Genomic DNA, 20964 nt, shown 5'->3' on the forward strand with positions numbered 1-20964 from the left:
AAGGATGTAAAATTGGGTTAATTATGGAGTTGGTCATCAGAATATCAGATTAATTAATATTTTTAAGATACATACAATTGGTCACCAAAATTGATTTAAGAATATTGGGGTAAATATAAATGAACGCACATAAATGAACATAACCGAACGTTCACGAACGAACGAGACCTATGTTCATGTTCGTTCATTTAATTAAACGAACACAAAAACTTAATAAATAAATGCACATAAACGAACTTCCCGCCGCACGGTTCATGAACGGTTCAATGAACGTTTAATTCATTTACAGGCCTAACGCTGCATTTAAGTTTTACAATTTGTTGGTAGTAGGGATGGCAAACGGGCGGGTCGGGTGCGGATACCCCCTCCCCCCCCTCTACCCACCTAATATTTTCAATCCACCACCCGCCCACTACCCATGAGGGTGCAAATTTTCAAATCCATACCCCCCACGCGGGTACATTCTCAAATTCATCCCCACACCCACTACCCACTAGTGACGTACCCGTCTAGACTCGCCTGAAAGCAAACTTAAGTTATATATAAGCAACAAACATAAAAAAACATGTCCATTAAGAAACATAATAGAATAATCCAAGGATTATCTGAGTTAAGTGTTAATATAAATCTTAAAGTACATAAAACACCATAATAAAAGACATAATTAAAGTTTAGAAACATAAATGACAAACACATAATGTTTTTGTTCTTTGGCACAACATTCTAAAATTTCAGGCAATACTTGTGACATCTGATATTCTAGTATTACAATCATCATTCTTTATTTCCTCCAATTGAGAGCGCTCCAATTTAAATTCACTACTACCTACATATATAATAGAAAGTGGGCGGGCGGGCGGATGTGGAGCGGGCGGATGCGGGGCGGGTAATGTCTCAAACCCATTACCCGCCCACTACCCGCGACGGGTATCACTTTCTAAATCCACACCTGCCCAATACCCGCTAAAATTATATCCATCCCCGCCCCAATTAGAATGGGTTCAGAATCCACAAAACTGTACCCGTTTGCCATCCCTAGTTGGTAGCCTATACCCTTCAAGTATATTCACCGTGAAGCTAACGGTGTTGTCGATGCGTTAGCACTACTTGAATGCACGAGCATCCCTGCTCGATTAGATTTCGTTCATCTGCCAGTTAATATGCATCGTCTTCTCCAACTGGACTTGGACAAGTGGAGGAGGAAGACACCTGACTGTTGATTTAACTTTCTTTGTAACAAAAAAAGTCATATTTACAATGACTGACCTAGAATTTTATATTGGAAGTTTAACATAAACTTATAAAGTATTATGGGATAAACTTAAATTTATAAAATTTTAAAAAGACAAAAACAAAATTTTAATATAAAAAATATATAAAAAATTAAAATATATAATAATTTCAAAATTTAAGATGACGAGAATACTCACCCACCCGCCAATGTACATCTCTGCCTACGTAGGTTATGCAAATTCAATGCAGAATTTACCAGTATTTTTTTTAAAAATAATACGGGCCTCATTAAAAACCTCTTCTAATCCTAATAAAGAAAAAAGAGTGTCCAAAATTCTATTAATCAAGAAGTAATTACATCTTTGCTAATGACACTAGCAATGATATCGGGACAAACCGAATCAAAGAATAATGCACTACCAGAACAACTAGCCCAGCTAGGCAGAGCATGAACAACATGATTACATTTCACGATTGATATATGTAATATGGAATCTAGGATTAGCTTGTAAAAGAAAAAGAGCTTCTTGAATAAAATACCCAATATCGAGATGTCATCTGAGTCTCGTGTAATTGTTCACAAGTATCTAAGAATCATATTCAAACTGCACATCCAACCATCCCTTCTCATTAGCAAGGCGTAAACTAACAAGCAAAGCAAAGAATTCAACAAAAGCAGGATCAACATAGCGTCCGGAGACTTGCGCCAAACCCCCTTATCCAAACCATTATGATCACGAGCTACCACCCCAATAGAAACCAGACACCTATTGCTATCAAATGCACCATCAAATTTATCTTAATCACACCTGGTGGAGGAGGTAACCATCTATTGTGTTGAATGAAAGGATTCTCATGCATCCGATCTAAAGCCATTGTGTGCAAGTACTCATGATGAAGTGCTTTACTCGTCGACACCAAAATCTAAGACGATTGAAATTTGGCATCATGCACAAATGAATTACGATTGTTTCACACATTCCACAAGCAGATTAAGAACCCAACAAAATCATCAAGTCCCAAAATAGATAAAGCCTCTTCTAACCATAAAACAAGAGTATCAGTATCACTCAATGAGATAGAAACAAGGACGTCAGCATGTCGAAGAACATCAAGAGTGCAAGGGCAACTCCTTAAATCATGTAACACAGACTCCTCTTTATAAGAAAATGGAACTGCAGTCACGTGAAGTTAAAAGAGCTTTTAATGTGTTAAGGCTTAATTCTATAATGCGCCCCCTAAATTATTCTACTTATTTTATATTGGTCATAATTTCAAAATATTCTGATTTTAATATTGAAATATCAATTTCATGTAGCATGATACTTGATGCGGAAGAGTAGCATCAATGGCAAATTGTCAATGGACATCCTATTTAAATTTCACTTTTGTATAACATAGAAAATGGATTATACGATTCGAAAAGCTAAGAAGATTAAAGATTTATTGTACCATCTCAGGTTTGATTTGCGACACTGGAAAATTCTATGTAGGGATACATTTTTCCTAACACGAAAATGTAGCAAAACAAACACAAGAATTCTATATCCAACAGCTATTAGGAACAACACCAGTAAATTCTCCCACTTGGAGTTGCTTCTTTGAGAGATGTCATAAGTACCATGGATTGCCTGAAACCCCGATATCGTCCGTACATGCCCAACGGCAAATTGGTCCCTAGGTACTCGTTCTCCAGAATCCCCTATGATCAAACATTAATGATTCATTCAGCAGTGATAAATTGCCCGACCAATACAAACATGGTCTGTATTTTGTAGTAAGGAATAGATGCACACAAACCTGGATGGAATAAGTGTGGAAAGTAATATATGATAATGGATACTTCCAGACGGGTCTAGGCAACTCGTTTCGGATTGTCAAATAGCCGGCTGCTAGCATCATTACCACCTGAAACATCATGTTTTGGTCTAGACTGGCAAGGCTAATAAAGATCCGAATGGGGAATAATTTTAAGAATGTAAATGAATGGGAACAAATGAGTGATAACTTACATGTATGGTTACAAACGCTAAGAAATTCCAGAAAACATTTTGCCACAAAGAAGTAACAGCCAGCGGCAATCCTTCATTGACGAAGAGGCACATGAAGAAAGCACAAAGTACATCAGCAAGCTGAATTCGTCATGCAATCCTATTTAGAAATAGAACACGAGACTCGATGATATGGCGATGAGGAACAGGAATGGAATGCTGGAGAGAAGTTGCCCGAACAAAAAGACTAAAGCTCCTGAATGCTGGTTCGACTCCTCGCTGGCATATATCTGCAAAATAGAAATGCACCAAACATGCATTTTTTAGTTAAGATGGGAAATGAGTGGATTTCAAATTGGGTACCTCCGTTTTAGCTAAAAGAAAAGGTACCACATACAGGTAGTGTTAGAAACTAAACTTACTTTTCCACGGTCAAACATGATGGCTATAAAGAAAAGGAAATGGAAGCAAGTTGACATTGTTTATGCTTAACTATTAAGCATATTAAATGTGCCAAATAGAGCAACTTGCTTTTCAATTAAGAAAATCAATAATGGATGCAACACGTATAATACTTATTAATAATTGGCAAGCAAAATTCCATCACGGCAAGAAAGAAGAATGGCGGCAGAGAGAAGTTGAGAAGCATCCAGAGTAGTTCAAGACAGTTTATTACATTTATATATACGGGTGTTCTAGTTTAGTTTAATATGCAACACAAGTGAGAAAAATAAAGGCTAAGAAAAGCAAAAATGAGAGATAACTTAGCAAAGCTATGAGAGAAAAGGTGAAGCTTAGCAAAGCTATGAGAGAAAAGGTGAAGCTTAGCAAAGCTTAGAATATTGAGGTTGTGTTTGTAAATTAGTCGGAGCTAGTATTGCAGTATTGTAATATTGAGAGTGTCATTGTAACATATTTTGTTTCGTATCAATAAAAAGTTTGAGTATTATAAATTATCCTGAGCCCATCTACGCTTCCAACAAGTGGTCTCAGAGCTTGGTTCGAGTTCAACGTGGTGGAGAAGATGGCCAACATGATTCAACCTCAAATTCCGAGATTGACAAAGATGAATTACGTCAATTGGAGCATTCAAATGAAGGCGTTACTAGGCTCCCAAGATTGTTGGGATATCATCGAGGATGGTTACACCGAGCCTGAAAATGCAACAACAGAAGCAACCCTGGCAAATGAAGAAAAGAAGGTTTTAAAGGAATCCCGAAAAAAAGATAAAAGAGCATTGTTCTTTATTTTTCAAGGAGTAGACGAATCTACCTTTGAAAAAATTTCTGATGCGAAGACCGCAAAACAAGCGTGGGAGATTTTGCAAAAATCTCTACAAGATGCCGAAAAAGCAAAGAAGGTACGCTTACAAACTCTCAGAGCTGAGTTTAAGATGTTAAAAATGAAAAATAAAGAAAACATCGATGATTATATTAGCTGTGTGAAAGCGGTCGTAAATGAAATGAAAAGAAATGACGAATCACTCGACGATGTTAGAGTGATGGAAAAAATTTTGCGGTCATTGACAAGAAAATTTGATTACGTGGTGGTGGCAATCGAAGAATCGAAAGATTTATCTCAAATATCGATCGATGAGCTTGAGGGTTCACTTCAAGCCCATGAGCAGAAAATAAAACAAAATGAAGATTCAAAAAAATTTGGAGCAAGCTCTACAAAGCAAGATGAATGTCAACGAAGGAGAAGCTAGTAGCAGCTACACACGAGGTCAAGGAAATCGTGGTGGTTATTGTGGAAGATAAAGAGGAGGACGAGGAACTTGTGGACGTGGTGGTCGATCATATAGCACCGTTCAAATAAGTGAAAGCAATCCAACATCAGGCCGTGGACGAGGATTCAGAGGCCGAGGTAGGGGCAGATATCAACAAGGAAGTAAATTCCAGGTACAATGTTATAATTGCAATAAGTATGGTCATTATAGTTATGAGTGTAAATCTGCTCCTAAACAAGAAGAAAGAAATAACGTAGCAGCAGCTGAAGAAGAAAAAATTGAAAAATCTCACGTATTTCTCACTTATAAAGAAAATGAAGAATTCAAGAAAAATATTTGGTATCTTGATAATTGTGCCAGTAACCATATGTGTGGTCAAAGGGAGCTGTTTGTGAAATTAGATGAAACAGTTCATGGGCGAGTAACGTTCGAAGATGACTCGCACGCAGAAATAAAAGGAAAAGGCGAAGTCATGATTACTTAGAGAAATGGAGAAAAGAAATATATTTCAGATGTTTATTATGTACCTGCTTTGAAAAGCAATATCATCAGTCTTGGTCAACTCCTGGAAAATGGATATGAAGTGCAGATGAAGAACTGCTCGCTTGCCATCAAAAATAAAGAAGGAGAATTGATAGCCCAAGCTGATATGACTCGAAATCGTCTATTTACAATTGATATCGAGTCGGGAGAAGTCAAGTGCATGAAGACCGTGATCAAAGATGATTCATGGCTGTGGCATCTAAGATATGGACATCTTGGATTTTCTGGTTTGAAGTTGTTATAAAAAACAAGCATGGTGAAAGGACTACCAGAGATCAACCCTCCAAATCAATTATGTGAGGCTTGCATCAAAGGAAAACAACATAGACAAAGCTTTGAAGTTGGTAGATCCTGGCGTGCCCAAAGACCGCTGGAGATAGTACACACAGATATAGCTGGTCCTTTTGATATATCATCGCTTGGCGGTAACAGGTACTACCTAACTTTTATTGATGATTTTAGTAGAAAATGTTAGATTTATATCTTGAAAGAAAAGTCAGAAGTGCTGGAAAAATTGAAAGAATTTAAAGCAATGGCGGAAAAACAAAGCGGTCAATATTTGAAGAGACTCAGATCAGATAGAGGAGGCGAATATACATCAAAGTTATTTGAAGAATTCTGCAAAGAGCATGGCATCATCCATCAGCTGACAGCCAGATACACGCCACAACAAAATGGAGTTGCAGAAAGAAATAACTGCACAATCCTGGACATGGCAAGAAGCATGATAAAAGGCAAGCAACTACCGAGAAATTTCTGGGCTGAAGCAGTTCGATGTGCAGTTTACCTATTGAACAAATGTCCAACAAAAAACGTGAAGTATATGACGCCAAACGAAGCATGGAGTGGTCAGAAACCAGGAGTTGGACACCTCAAGATTTTTGGATGCATCGCATATGCCCACGTTCCTGAACAGACCAGAAAGAAGCTTGATGACAGAGGAGAAAAATGTATTTTCATTGGCTATGATAAAAGAAGCAAAACTTACAGATTTTATAATCCTCTTACCAAGAAGGTAATAATTTCAAGAGATGTCGAGTTTGATGAAGCAAACTATTGGAGGTGGAGTAAAAAGGAAAAGAAAGTTGAATGACTATTTTTTAATGAAGATAAAGATGATGAACAAGTTGATGATCAAGGTCCTCAACAAAATGTAACATCGTCGTCAAGCAGCAGCAGTGATGCCGGTAATATAATAGAAGATCCTAAAGCATCTCCCACAGAAGTTCGAAGATCCACAAGAGAGAGAAGAATGCCAGAAAGGTACAACGATTATGAATTAAATAATATTTCACTATTCAGTCTCTTTGCAAAGAGTGATCTCATAACAAAATCAATTGGAGAAGACAAGTGGAGAAGAAAAGCTTGGAATGGATAATCAAGTTTGAGGGGGAGTGTTAGAAATTAAACTTACTTTTCCACGGTCAAACATGGTGGCTATAAAGAAAAGGAAATAGAAGCAAGTTGACATTGTTTATGCTTAAATATTAAGCATATTAAATGTGCCAAATAGAGCAACTTGCTTTTCAATTAAGAAAATCAATAATGGATGCAACACATATAATACTTATTAATTAAGTAATAATTGGCAAGCAAAATTCCATCACGGCAAGAAAGAAGAATGAAGGTAGAGAGAAGTTGAGAAGCATCCAGAGTAGTTCAAGACGATTTATTACATCTATATATACGGGTGTTATAGTTTAGTTTAATATGCAACACAAGTGAGAAAAATAAAGCCTAAGAAAAGCAAAAATGAGAGATAGCTTAGCAAAGCTATGAGAGAAAAGGTGAAGCTTAGCAAAACTTAGAATATTGAGATTGTGTTTGTAAACTAGCCACAGCTAGTGTTGTAGTGTTGTATTATTGTAATATTGGGGTAATGTCTTTGTAACATATTTTGCCTCGTATAAATAAAAGTTCGAGTGTTATAAATTACCGAGTGCCAATCTACGCTTCCAACAGGCAGGATCACCTTGATTTCTTTCAGTAGTGAAGGTACTCCAGCAATGCTTAAAAGTGAAGCAAACGATACAAATACGAAAATTGCAGCGGCTCTTTTCTGCGACGAGAAGAACGATAAAAGTTAGAAAAATACAAATACTAAATAAGTGAAACAATGATTATTCTGAAAAAAAAATTAAAAATTAGTTGAACTACAGAAGCAGGATAATGTGTTAATCAAATTACTTCATTTGTTTATCACAACAATGTGTCATAACATAATTTGTTGCAAGCATCCCCACGAAATGCATTTATTGGACCAATGCGTCACCAACTAGATGAATTGAATATGGAAGCAAAAAGGTTTAAATTGTATTTTAGTCCCTGAAGTTGTACCTCATTATCCCTTTGGTACCTGAAGAATTTTTTTGGTTCAGTTTAGCCCCTGAACTTTCCAACAATGGTGACTGTTACCGAAGCCCATTTTTCTGTTACAAAAAAAAAAAAAAATCATGCGACACTCTTGGAACGTGCCACATAATTATGTTACATTTGAAAAGCTTCAAGAGATTTCATAAAAGAACTAAGAAAATTTCATATGGATTTTTTTTTGTAACGGAAAAACGGACCAGGGAATGTGCATAATAGTTGAAAAGTTCAGGAGCCAAACTTAACCCAAAAAATTCAAGTATCAAAGTGATAACGAGATACAACTTCAGGGGCCAAAATAGCATTTAACCCAAGAAAAGATAAAAATTCCGTTCTACATCAATGATGGTTTTCAAATTTAAGTTACTTGAGAAAAGTCCACATTCACAAAAGTAAGCTAGTAGAAGTTGATCTTTGCAGCTCGAAAGCATAGGAGACTTGCAGTAAAAGGACATTAACGCATGCTATAACATACAGCTTTAGCAAATATAGATGTTTGCATCACATTGGTATAATGCTTATCAAACAAGTTTAGGTCAAATTAAGTCATATTCGCCTAGACATAAGAGCAGACATATTTTGATTGGTGCACACCAGGTTGTACTCCCCACAACTGAAGACAGAGAATGGCCCAAGCCCGAAAATAATGTTCTAATACACAGTGTAAGGAGCATATAAAGAATAAGTCGAAGCCAGTAGTATTTCCACTCCCTTGACATAATTAATAATGATCTCCAAGTCAAAACTGCAATTCGTGTGGCATTGCCAGCCTTTCCCTTGCTTTTGAGAAGAAGACCTTCCTGTGGAATGCAACAAAGTGAACAAAAATTAAAAGGGGTGACTTATAGCCACCATAAGGCTCCAGGACACCGTGCAATAAAAATGCTTAACATACAGTGTAAATAGATGTCCGCCAGCTAGACTCCATCATTCACTTACCTTAGCTCATTCTAACTTTTAAACTGTACACCTGAGGTATGTTAAACTATTGATTGAACACCACAAGGCTTGGGTTCAACCCCCAGCACTTGCAGATTCCCTTTCCTAATTTCCCCTTGGCCTTGTCCTCCTTTGTACGAAAAAACAACTATTGCTCGTTGCTTATAGTAACACTGTAAGGATTTGGGGCACAATTAGATTAGAATCTAACACATGCCCCAAATAAGAGCCAGTAATACATGATGACACATACAATTAAAGCTTCCTGGTATCCTATTAGTAACAGCCACGAAATCATAAATTGTTATGGTTCAAGGCAAACAGGAACACATATTGTACCCTCTCTGTGAATCTAAATATCATAGTTTCAACTGAAGCTGCATCAGCTAATGATTTACATGTTGCCTCAAGAGTACGAATTGCGACAGCAGTATCCATGTTCACAGATGAGAAATCTCCATTTTCATCCTGTTACAATGTACCATCCCACACAAATTAAGTTCTCAAGTAGCAACAATAAAGACTAGAAGTCATTATTCAGGAGTGAAACAATTAAAAAAAAAACGGCAACAATTTGTTTAATACTAAATAATACAAAACACCATACAATGATACAAGTATTTCTAATCCTCTTAATTTATCACCAAGCCAAATCATCCAATAGCTTTTGAGATCTGACTCAAAAGTTCTATAGGTTCTATTCTTATTCTTATACCTTTGGGGTTTTGCTTGTTTTTTGTAAGTACCATTGAGGCTTTGAACTATATTAAACTTAACAAGAATAATTGAATACCTGCCAATTTTTGCACATTGCAATGATCCTATCAAAATCTGTATTTATGGCACGTAGAAAGTGATCGGAAGGACTTTGCATAATTGGGCTAGGGAATCCAGCATTTGAGAAGTGCTTCATCAAGAAAAGGGAGATAAATTAGATAATAAGAAGGAAAGATTTGTACTCTTAAGTCTTAAAGAATATTAAGAGAAACAATTTGGATGATTAAATGGATTCTATTTTCTTCTCTTCAATCGACATTACAGGAACCAAGTGCATATATGAAAGAGTCTTTAAATGACCTTCCTTTTCTTCCATATCAACTGATAATAGAAAAATGAAAACAAAGACAATAGATCAAAAATAATTATACCCATGTTATCGCTTACCTGCAAGAAAGCTAATGTCTCCCCAAAAAACAGGGAGTTCCCATTTGAGAACAGACAAATATGATCAAAGAGGCCAAAAACTTCTGTACTGCTCTGGTAAATGGTGAAAATGAGAGTGCATCCCGTGCTTGCAAGTTTCTTTAGTGTAACCATCATCAAAAGGGCGGAGACACTGGAAAATAAATAAAATGTTAAAATTTAGTAACATAATTCATAAATGATCTTGATTCTATGGAAAGTAGATGGCACGCCAATCATACAGTTGGCAGCATTGTAGAGAATGCAAGGGAAAGGGGACAAATAAAAGTGAAACATTTCTAAGAATTAAATTAAGGAAAATAAATGAAAAAAAGTATACCTGTCAAGATGATAAAGAGGTTCATCTATGGATAAGATACGAGGTCTCATCACAAGTTCCCGAGCAATAATAACACGCCTTCTTTCACCCCTAGCAAGGACATGGCGTATATGTCCCGGACAAAAAATAATAATAATTAATAATATTTTTTTTAGACTTAGACAAAAATGGATGTCTACACAGATTCCATTGGATCATCGCGTGGGTAGCTCTAAAATTATATGGAAAAACCCTACGCCACGTGGATTGGTCTTCTTGCGAGATGTACTCCTAAAGCTCGGGTTTGACCCATCTTGGGTTTCTCTTGTGATGTCATGTGTCACCTCGATGACTTATAAGGTTTTCATCAATGGTGAGCTATCCGCTACTTTCACCCCGGAATGTGACATTCACCAAGGAGATCCCTTATCACCATTTTTGTTTGTACTATGTACCTAAGGATTCTCATCTTTTTTGTATTTGAAACAACATAGCTGTATCATATGTGACATGGACACTAGTATAAGAGGGCTCTATGTGAATCATTTATTGTGTGTCGATGACATTTTACTGTTTTTGCGTCACTCTGAGTAAGAATTTTAACATTTGGCTGTGGTACTTCATCTCTATAAACTGACTTTAGGAAAAAAGGTTAACTTCACCAAATATAGTTTTTTTTTCAACCCTCATACCCTGTTTGGCCGACATGCCTCTCTATAAGCAATTTTGGGTGTTAATGTAGGGCTTCCTTTGATTTCTACTTAGGTTTGCCACTTCTTGTTGGGGCGAACCTTTCAGCCTCTCTTGGTTTTATATGTGATCGAGTAATCAAGAAAGGTCAATGTTGGTCTAAGACTCGTCTTTTGTATCAGGGTCGCGAAGTCTTTCTGAAATCTGTTGGGCAAGCCTTACCAACCTACGTAATGGGGTGCTATCTACTACCTTCGACTTCTTTTCATGAAATCACGTACGCCTTGTAAGATTTCCAGTGGTCTGACCAATATGATGACAGAGCCTAGCCTATGATTACTTGGTCTTTTCTTTGCCGGCTTAAACATGTTGGTGGCTTAGGTCTCCGGGATCTTCGCATGTTTAACATTGCCCTCATCAGGAAACAGATTTGGTTTACTATCCAACAACCATAGAGTCTACTGAATTGGGTTCTTTCTGCCAAGAACTATTCTTCACAGAATACATTTGATGCTTGATTGAGACATCGACCATCATATGCATTCTATAGTATCTAAACTGCCATAACTTCTTTGTGGGAAGGCTTTCATTGGCAAGTTGGCATTAACAACGATGTTCTCATGCATGGAAGTTGTTGGAGCGATACCACACCCTTCGTGTTCACATCCTCTTATGTTGATACTTTCATTTCTCTAGTGCAATACATGAATTTTATGCTTCAAGATGTTCCTTCTTGGAATGAAACCTTTGGTGCATATTGTTCTTCTTGTATCACCCCAATTTGACCCTACATTAAAAATCCTAGAAATTGAAAAATTTCCCTAAATCTCTAGAATTGATTTAGTGACCAATTTGTAAGAAAGGAAAAAAGTTAAGAGTTTAATTTATAAGCCTTAAAGAATGCAAGGACTTGGTTGGCGATTTACCTAATTTTCTTATGATATCAAAACCCAAGCTTTATATTAGTAAACAGTGTGGCCCTTCACCCCACTTTCTTTTCTTTTATTTTCCACGATTCGTGTGCCGCTCACTCTTCCTTTCTTGTCGTGTCGTAGCTTCATTCTCCCTTTAAAACGTTGTTCACACCGAACCAAGGCTTGTCGACGTGTAAGACCAAATCCCTCATTGCTCTCCCCACCATTAACCATCATCGTTCATACTTCGATATGAAAAATCGAGGCACGATCACCATTTGGAGCCAACCACAGTCGTTCGTGGTCGTTCGATTGGCTATGTTCTCGTTGAGGTTTGCAATGTTAGCGACTCATCTTGATCACAATAGTGAGCGTAATGATGTTTGGAGGTATTTCTCTATTTTCATTATTCCATCATGTTGCTTCTCTTTTCTTTTCCATAGAATCTAGAAATCGAAAGTGTTTGTGGGTTTAGCTTGGTGGTGGCAATGGGTGTAACGTTGCTAGGAGGTAGTTCTAGATTTTCAATATGCCATTATATTCCAAAGATCTTCTCGTTGAGTAACAATGGGAATCAAGGTATGTGCGTAAGTGTTTGTCCATAGTTTAGTCGACATTCAAGGTTTATATTGAAGCCCTTTGTTAGAATCGACAATCTTTATTCGAATCGGAACCCCGTTGTCATGTTCTAATTTTAAACTGTAAAATATTCAGAATTAGTGAATTGGGAATTTTAAATCGGATGTTGTATTTTTTGTAGGAGATATCGAACAAAGAACTGGAGTATCGCCCCCTCCACCGTTACCTGCTAATTTTGAACCGAATCGAATTACAAGATCTGACCGTGAGTGTATTTTGTACTTTGGCCTAGATTTAGTTCATTTATAAATTAGGTTAATAAAATTATTATTGGATTATTTTGTAGGATCTTATTCATATTGAACCACTATTCGAGCTGATCGTGGAGATGCCATTCGTCGTTAGAGTTATTTTACCGAGATGTGTTTCTATCGAGTGCTATATTTTATTTTTTGAATTATCTAATTGGCTGATAATTTTTCTATTGATTGCGAACATGATTGTGATGTGACATTTGTGTTGAAAAATCAAATTAATATTTCGGTGGAAAGCATGCAAGCACATGCAATGTTGGTGGAGAAGCACTTTCGGTGCAAGTGGCAGCAAATGGCAACAAAAATGTTGAATTTTGGAAATGGTACAATCTCACATTTAGTCATTGTAATTTAGGATATTTACAAGATTAGTCCTTAAAGCTTCAACTATAAATACCCTAGCTCATTTAGCTTCAAAACCATCACCAAGCATTCTAGCTTTCTTCCAATACTAGAGAGATTTTAGAGAGTTTCTTGAGAGTTGTTTTCTCATTTTTTATCTAGAGAGAATTATCATTGTTTTCTTCTTGGTAGATCGAGAGAGGTTTTAATTCCTATTTTCTCATAGTGAAATTCTTCTACCGTTGCCCGTGGTTTTTACCCTAAATTTTTAGGGGTTTTCCACGTAAATTTTGTGTCTCTTTTATCTTCATTTTTATTTTCTCAAATTATCAGTTGCGATTTTGCTCTATCCGATAGCCGTCTTCCGCAACAATTGGTATCAGAGCTAGATTAGAGTGTGTAATATCTGCTTATTGTCTTTGTGGTTGCCACCAAAAGGTGGATCCTCCAACATAAGAAAGTAAGAAGGTATTACCCATTCTTTGAAGGTTCCAGAGAATTATTCACGATAGTAAAATAGTGGGAGCTATCCGTAAAAGAAGCTATGGCAACGAAATTTGATATTGAAAAATTCAATGGGAGAAATTTCTCATTGTGAAAATTGAAGATGAAGGCCATCCTAAGGAAAGACGGGTGTCTAGCGGCTATGAATGAAAGACCGGTGGATTTCGCAGATGACATCAAATGGAACGAGATGGACGGGAATGCTATGGCAAACTTTCATCTAGCATTAGCAGATGAAGTATTGTCAAGCATCGAGGAGAAGAAGACAGCTAAGGAGATATATGATCATCTTACCAAACTGTACGAGGCCACATCACTGCACAATAAAATTTTTCCTTAAGAGAAAATTGTACACTCTCCGTATGCCAGAATCTACTTCAGTGGCGGAGCACTTAAATACACTGAATACTTTATTTTCTCAGCTTACATCCTCAAGTTGTAAAATAGGAGAACAAGAACGTGCTGAACTTCTACTTCAAAGTCTACCGGATTCGTATGATCAACTCATCATCAACTTGACAAACAGTAATGTCACTAGTCTAGTCTTTGATGATGTTGCAGCTGCTGTTCTACAAGAAGAAAATCGGCGCAAGAACAAGGAAGACAGACAAGTAAATATGCAACAAGCAGAAGCGTTGACAACGATGACAACGATGAGAGGGAGATCAACAGAACGAGGCCAAAGCAGCAGTCACAAACATGGTAGATCGAAGTCGAGGAGCAAGAAGAATTTAAAGTGTTACAACTGTGGAAAGAAGGGTAATTTGAAGAAGGATTATTGGAGTCCAAATAAAAACTCCAATCCACAAGGCAATACCGCAAACACTTCAGATGATGGAGATGCTCTATGCTGTGAAGCATCAACCACCGTGGAAGGAAGAAAACGATTTGCAGATATATGACAAATTGATTCGGGAGCAACATATCACATGACCTCAAGAAGAGAATGGTTCCATCATTATGAACCTGTCTCAGGAGGATCTGTTTATAGTTGCAATGATCATGCCTTAGAGATCGTTGGCATGGGAACCATCAAATTAAAGATGTATGACGGAACAATTAAAGTTGTTCGAGATGTGCGGCACGTGAAAGGCCTGAAGAAAAATTTATTATCCTACGGATTGTTGGATAATAATGCAAGCAAGATTGAAACACGGAAAGGAATCATGAAAGTGTTCCGTGGAGCGCTTGTGGTACTGAAAGGCGAAAAAATAGCTGCAAACTTGTACATGCTGAAGGGAGAGACTTTGGTAGAAACAAAAGCCTCTGTTGCCTCATGTAGTTCAGATTCGGCAATGCTATGGCATCAGAAACTTGGACACATGTCAGAACAAGGAATGAAAGTCCTTGTGGAGCAAAAGCTACTTCCAGGCTTAACGAATGTATCACTTACTTTGTGTGAGCATTGCATAACAAGTAAGCAGCACCGGTTGAAATTCAACATATCAAATTCTAGAGGCAAAAGTGTTCTAGAATTGGTTCACTCTGACGTATGGCAAGCACCAGTTACATCCCTAGGCGGAGCAAAATACTTTGTCTCATTTATTGATGACTACTCCAGGAGATGTTGGGTGTACCCTATTAAGAAGAAGTCAGACGTGTTTTCAACTTTCAAAAACTTCAAAGCACGGGTGGAACTTGATTCTGGAAATAAGATCAAGTGTTTCAGAACAGATAATGGAGGAGAATACTTAAGCGAAGAATTTGATGACTTTTACAAGAAAGAAGGCATCAAAAGACAGTTCACAGTGGCGAACACTCCTCAACAAAATGGAGTGGCAGAGCGGATGAACAGAACCTTGTTAGAAAGAACAAGAGCAATGTTGAGGGATGCAGGCCTAGAAAATTCATTCTGGGCAGAAGCAGTCAATACCGCCTGTTATTTGGTGAATCGAGCTCCATCAACTGCAATAGAGCTGAAGACACCAATGGAGATGTGGACTGGTAAACCAGTTGATTATTCAAATCTCCATCTATTTGGAAGTATTGTGTACGTGATGTACAACGCCCAAGAAATTTCAAAGCTGGATCCAAAATCCAGGAAATACAAATTCTTGGGGTATGCTGATGGAGTAAAGGGGTATCGCTTGTGGGATCCCACTGCTCGTAAAGTGATCATTAGCAGAGATGTTATCTTTGTAGAAGATAAACTACAAAGAAAAGAAGACGATGATAGCGCTAAAAAGTCAGAGACTACTCAGATACATGTGGAAAAAGAGTTTGAAGAAGGAGATTCTTCTGAAGCAGAACCAGCACATGATGAACAAGTACTAGAGAGTTCTGAAGCTCCAACAACTCGTCAATCAGATCGTGTGAGAAGACGTCCCAATTGGCACTCGGATTATGTTATAGAAGGTAATATTGCATACTTCCTTTTAACAGAGGACGGTGAGCCATCAACATACCAGGAGGCAATAAACAGCTCAGATGCTTCACTGTGGATGATGGCGATGCAAGAAGAAATCGAAGCCCTTCATAAAAATAATACATGGGACCTTGTGCCACTACCACAAGGAAGGAAGCCAATTGGTAACAAATGGGTTTTTAAAATCAAGCGAAATGGTGACGATCAAGTGGAGAGGTATCGTGCAAGACTGGTGGTCAAAGGATATGCTCAGAAAGAAGGTATTGATTTCAATGAAATTTTTTCTCCTGTGGTTCGACTAACAACAGTTCGAGTAGTCTTGGCAATGTGTGCTACATTGAATTTACATTTGGAACAGCTAGATGTTAAAACAGCTTTTCTTCATGGAAATCTTGAAGAAGAGATTTATATGCTCCAGTCTGAAGGTTTTGAAGAAGACGAAAAGAAGAACTTGGTTTGCAGGTTGAACAAATCTCTGTACGGTCTAAAGCAGGAGCCGAGATGTTGGTATAAGAGATTTGATTCCTTCATTATGTGCCTTGGATACAACAGACTTAATACATACCCTTATGTTTATTTCAAGAGGTCTGGTGATAACGATTTTGTTATATTGCTGTTGTATATGGATGACATGGTTGTTGCAGGACCCAACAAAGATCATATTGAAGAATTAAAGGCACAACTGGCTAGGGAATTTGAAATGAAGGACTTGGGATCAGCAAACAAGATTCTAGGGATGCAAATTCACCGAGACAGAAGTAATAGGAAGATTTGGCTTTCACAAAAGAATTACTTGAAGAAAATCTTGTCAAGATTTAGCATGCAAGATTGTAAGCCAATTTTTACCCCTCTTCCTATTAACTTCAAATTATCCTCCAGTATGAGTCCTAGCAGTGAAGAAGAGAGGATGGAGATGTCTCGAGTACCGTATGCATCAGCAGTGGGAAGTTTAATGTTCGCTATGATATGCACAAGACCAGACATTGCACAAGCAGTGGGAGTGGTTAGTCGATACATGGCGAATCCAGGCAAAGAGCATTGGAATATTGTAAAAAGGATCCTAAGATACATCAAAGGGACCTCAAATGTTGCATTATGTTATAGAGGATCAAACTTACTAATCAATGGGTATGTAGATTCTGACTATGCAGGGGATTTGGATAAGAGCAAGTCTACTACAAGATATGTGTTCAAAGTTGCTAGTGGAGCTGTAAGTTGGGTTTCAAAATTGCAGTCAGTTGTGGCTATGTCCACAACAGAGGCAGAATATGTAGCAGCTATACAAGCCAGTAAAGAAGCAATTTGGTTGAAGATGCTATTGGAGGAGCTTGGGCACAATCAAGAGTATGTCTCTCTGTTTTGTGACAGTCAAAGCGCCTTGCATCTAGCAAGGAATCCAACATTTCATTCAAGGACAAAACACATACGAGTTCAATACCATTTCATTCGTGAAAAGGTGGAAAAAGGGACGGTAGATATGCAGAAGATCCATACTAAAGACAATATAGCAGATTTCATGACGAAGGCGATCAATGCTGATAAATTTACTTGGTGTCGATCCTCTTGTGGCCTGTCAGAGACGTAAGCAACATGAAGGTACAAGGTAGAAAGAATGGTGTGAAGATATGATTGTTCCAATCAAATTTTCAAGTGGGAGATTGTTGAAAAATCAAATCAATATTTCGGTGGAAAGCATGCAAGCACATGCAATGTTGGTGGAGAAGCACTTTCGGTGCAAGTGGCAGCAAATGGCAACAAAAATGTTGAATTTTGGAAATGGTACAATCTCACATTTAGTCATTGTAATTTAGGATATTTACAAGATTAGTCCTTAAAGCTTCAACTATAAATACCCTAGCTCATTTAGCTTCAAAACCATCACCAAGCATTCTAGCTTTCTTCCAATACTAGAGAGATTTTAGAGAGTTTCTTGAGAGTTGTTTTCTCCTTTTTTATCTAGAGAGAATTATCATTGTTTTCTCCTTGGTAGATCGAGAGAGGTTGTAATTCCTATTTTCTCATAGTGAAATTCTTCTACCGTTGCCCGTGGTTTTTACCCTAAATTTTTAGGGGTTTTCACGTAAATTTTGTGTCTCTTTTATCTTCATTTTTATTTTCTCAAATTATCAGTTGCGATTTTGCTCTATCCGATAGCCGTCTTCCGCAACAATTTGTTAACTAACATGTGCTTCGGATAATATTTTTGTGATATTAGATATTATGCCAATTGTCGAAAAATGCTATATCATAAATGTTGATTTATCGTACTCAGAATTTATGCCATGCATTCAGACTTTTGAAATTTATGTAAATATTTTACATTCAGATTGGATTAGAATTCAAATATGTATATAATGATGCCATTTCATACTGGGTTGGGTTTAACAGGGTGAATGTCACTTCGGATTCAGTGACATCTGCCTTTGTGACAGACCCCATTTTGGATGATATGATTGTAGTTAGAGTGGTTCTAGGAAACCTACTCTTCGAATGGTGTGTAAGACGTATGAGTACATTTACATTTGCATTTTATTTGGACCATGAATATAATGACTCGGGCTATGAATATATTTGTGTTTTGAACTTGTTTGTCTGATTGCACTTTAGAGACACACTAAGCTTTATAGCTTACATCCCATAGTTTTTCTCTCTTAGATTCTCAAATTTAGGCGATATGGTACATTAATGGTTACGTCATTTATTTTCAGAAAAATTATTATTTTGAGTATGAAATTTTATTCGAATTTCTTATTTTTGGATTTATATTTGTAACTTTATTTTGGAATTATTATTATTATTATTATTCTTTATTTAATTTGAGACTTTAGTCACATTGCAACTATTTTTGGACCGTTCATGCATGGTTTCTCGAATATTTATCATTCATGTCAGACTTTCTTTGGATTATTATTTTTAATAAAATATTAAAGTTGGAAACTGAAAGAAAATGTTCCTAAATTAAATGGTAATTTTTTAAGTTTAAATCAAATATGAATTTCTTGAGGAACAAGTTGGAATGTGAACTCTCTATATTCAACCTGTTACACCTCTACCAGCTAATGCTGATCATGTGTTACGTTTCCCAATAGTTCTGACTCATACGAATACATTAGTTTGGGGGGTCACTCTTTTGGGGTTTACTCCACCCGCTCGGGTTATGCCTGGCTGATGTGCCTCTCCCACTCGTCCGCATATGTTTCGGGCTTATGGTTCTTCCTCTCTCGGCTGGAAACACTTCCCAAGGTGAATCTATTTGGTTGGCGTCTAGCCTAAGATGTTTTTTCAGTCGGACGCCGTATTTTCTCTTCTGGTTTTGGTGACGGAAGGTTCTGCCTTTGTGTATCTCTTGATGAAAATGTTTTACATACAGTCCGGGATTGCCCAGATGCACGTATGGTGTTGTGCACTATAGAATTTTCCTCATTCCTGTTAGTATTACCTGCTTATTTATGTCTTGCTTGGTTGGAGACAATGATGAATACTCTTCCTTCATAACGATTTGCTTTCCTTCATCTGTTATCATATTTCTTGTGGCACAGATGTTGAGAAATCAATATTAGCCCGCACCCAACTTAATTTGATATCATTGCTTACATCAATTTAGTTATGTGAAGATGTCATTGCTTATCTCAATTTAATGGAATAGGTGGAGTAGGTAGTAATAATGTATGGCTAGGAATATTTCTCAATTTATTATTTGTACGGTGTAGGTTGCATGGTGAGGACTATAAATACCCCCTTGTATTTGAGTTATGCATCCACCAAAAATTTGAGTGTAGTGTCTTGAGTATAAGTTGTGAGCTTTTTATTGAGTTTTTATTTCTCTTCAAATTGTGAGTAGTCTTTGTAAAGTGTTGTAGTGTCTTTCATTGTGGGTATAATACAAGTAATTTGTTTACTTGTTCGGGTCAAATATTAGTAAGTTTATAGTTGTATACTCTAAATTTTACTCAACAATTGGTGTCAGAGCCAAGTTATAAGGTCTCTTGAAATTCCAAGTATGCTCTGTGGCTACAGTTTTAACTGATCTTCCACATCAAAAAATATTTCTTGAGATTATTGTCGGAGTTATTACAAACCTTGTGGAGCTTCTTTGTGTTTAGAGTAATTTAGTACTCTGCACGTTTGTTACTCAAGCTTGTTCGGTGTAGTCAAAGCCTTACCGTTAAGATGGGTGACCTTCAAGTAGTTGGAGGAATCAAGAAGCTAAACAACAAAAACTACAACACGTGGGCAACATGTATGGAGTCATACTTACAAGGTCAAGACCTTTGGAAGGTTGTCGGTGGTGGTGAAGTTACACAACCGGCGGCAGAAGATGCCAATGACATCTTGAAAAAGTGGAAAATTAAAGTAGGCAAAGCAATGTTTGCTTTAAAGACCACAATTGAAGAAGAAATGTTAGAGCACATCTGGGATGCTAAAACACCAAAGGAAGCATGGGACACTTTTGTTACACTCTTTTCAAAGAAGAATGATACAAGATTGCAACTTCTCGAGAATGAGTTACTATCGATGGCGCAACATGACATGACGATTGCTCAATACTTTCACAAGGTAAAGACGATATGCAGTGAAATTTCAGAGTTAGATCCGACATCTTCTATTGGGGAAACCAGGGTAAAGAGAATAATTATCCATGGTTTGAGACATGAATATCGAGGATTTATTGTCGCTGCTCAGGGATGGCAGATTGAGTTCAAAAATTTAATTGCAGGTCAAGAAGCCATGGCCAAGCAAACGGGAGGAGTCTCGCTGAAGAGTGAAGAGGAAGCGTTCTACACCAGCAAAAGCAGAGGCACTTTTCAGCGGTATACTGATAGTGGATCTAAAAATGATGGTGACAAGGTGAAAAATTATCAAGGAAAGGGAGGCTCTCATTTAGGGGGAGCTTCCGAGAATCGCAGTAATAGTAAAAAGTACGATGACAAGTGTTGTAGTAAGATGGGC

At 37.3% G+C, this 20964-nt stretch overlaps 1 pseudogene; it reads right to left on the reverse strand.

The window, feature by feature from the left end:
* Nucleotides 1-2205: 2205 nt before the first annotated feature.
* Nucleotides 2206-20426, reverse strand: LOC120164839 (annotated as a pseudogene).
* Between the last annotated feature and the right edge of the window lie 538 nt (nucleotides 20427-20964).

Source organism: Hibiscus syriacus, unplaced genomic scaffold, assembly GCF_006381635.1.
Source record: "Hibiscus syriacus cultivar Baekdansim isolate YM2019G1 unplaced genomic scaffold, ASM638163v2 tig00111543_pilon, whole genome shotgun sequence".
Classification (NCBI taxonomy): Eukaryota; Viridiplantae; Streptophyta; class Magnoliopsida; order Malvales; family Malvaceae; genus Hibiscus; species Hibiscus syriacus.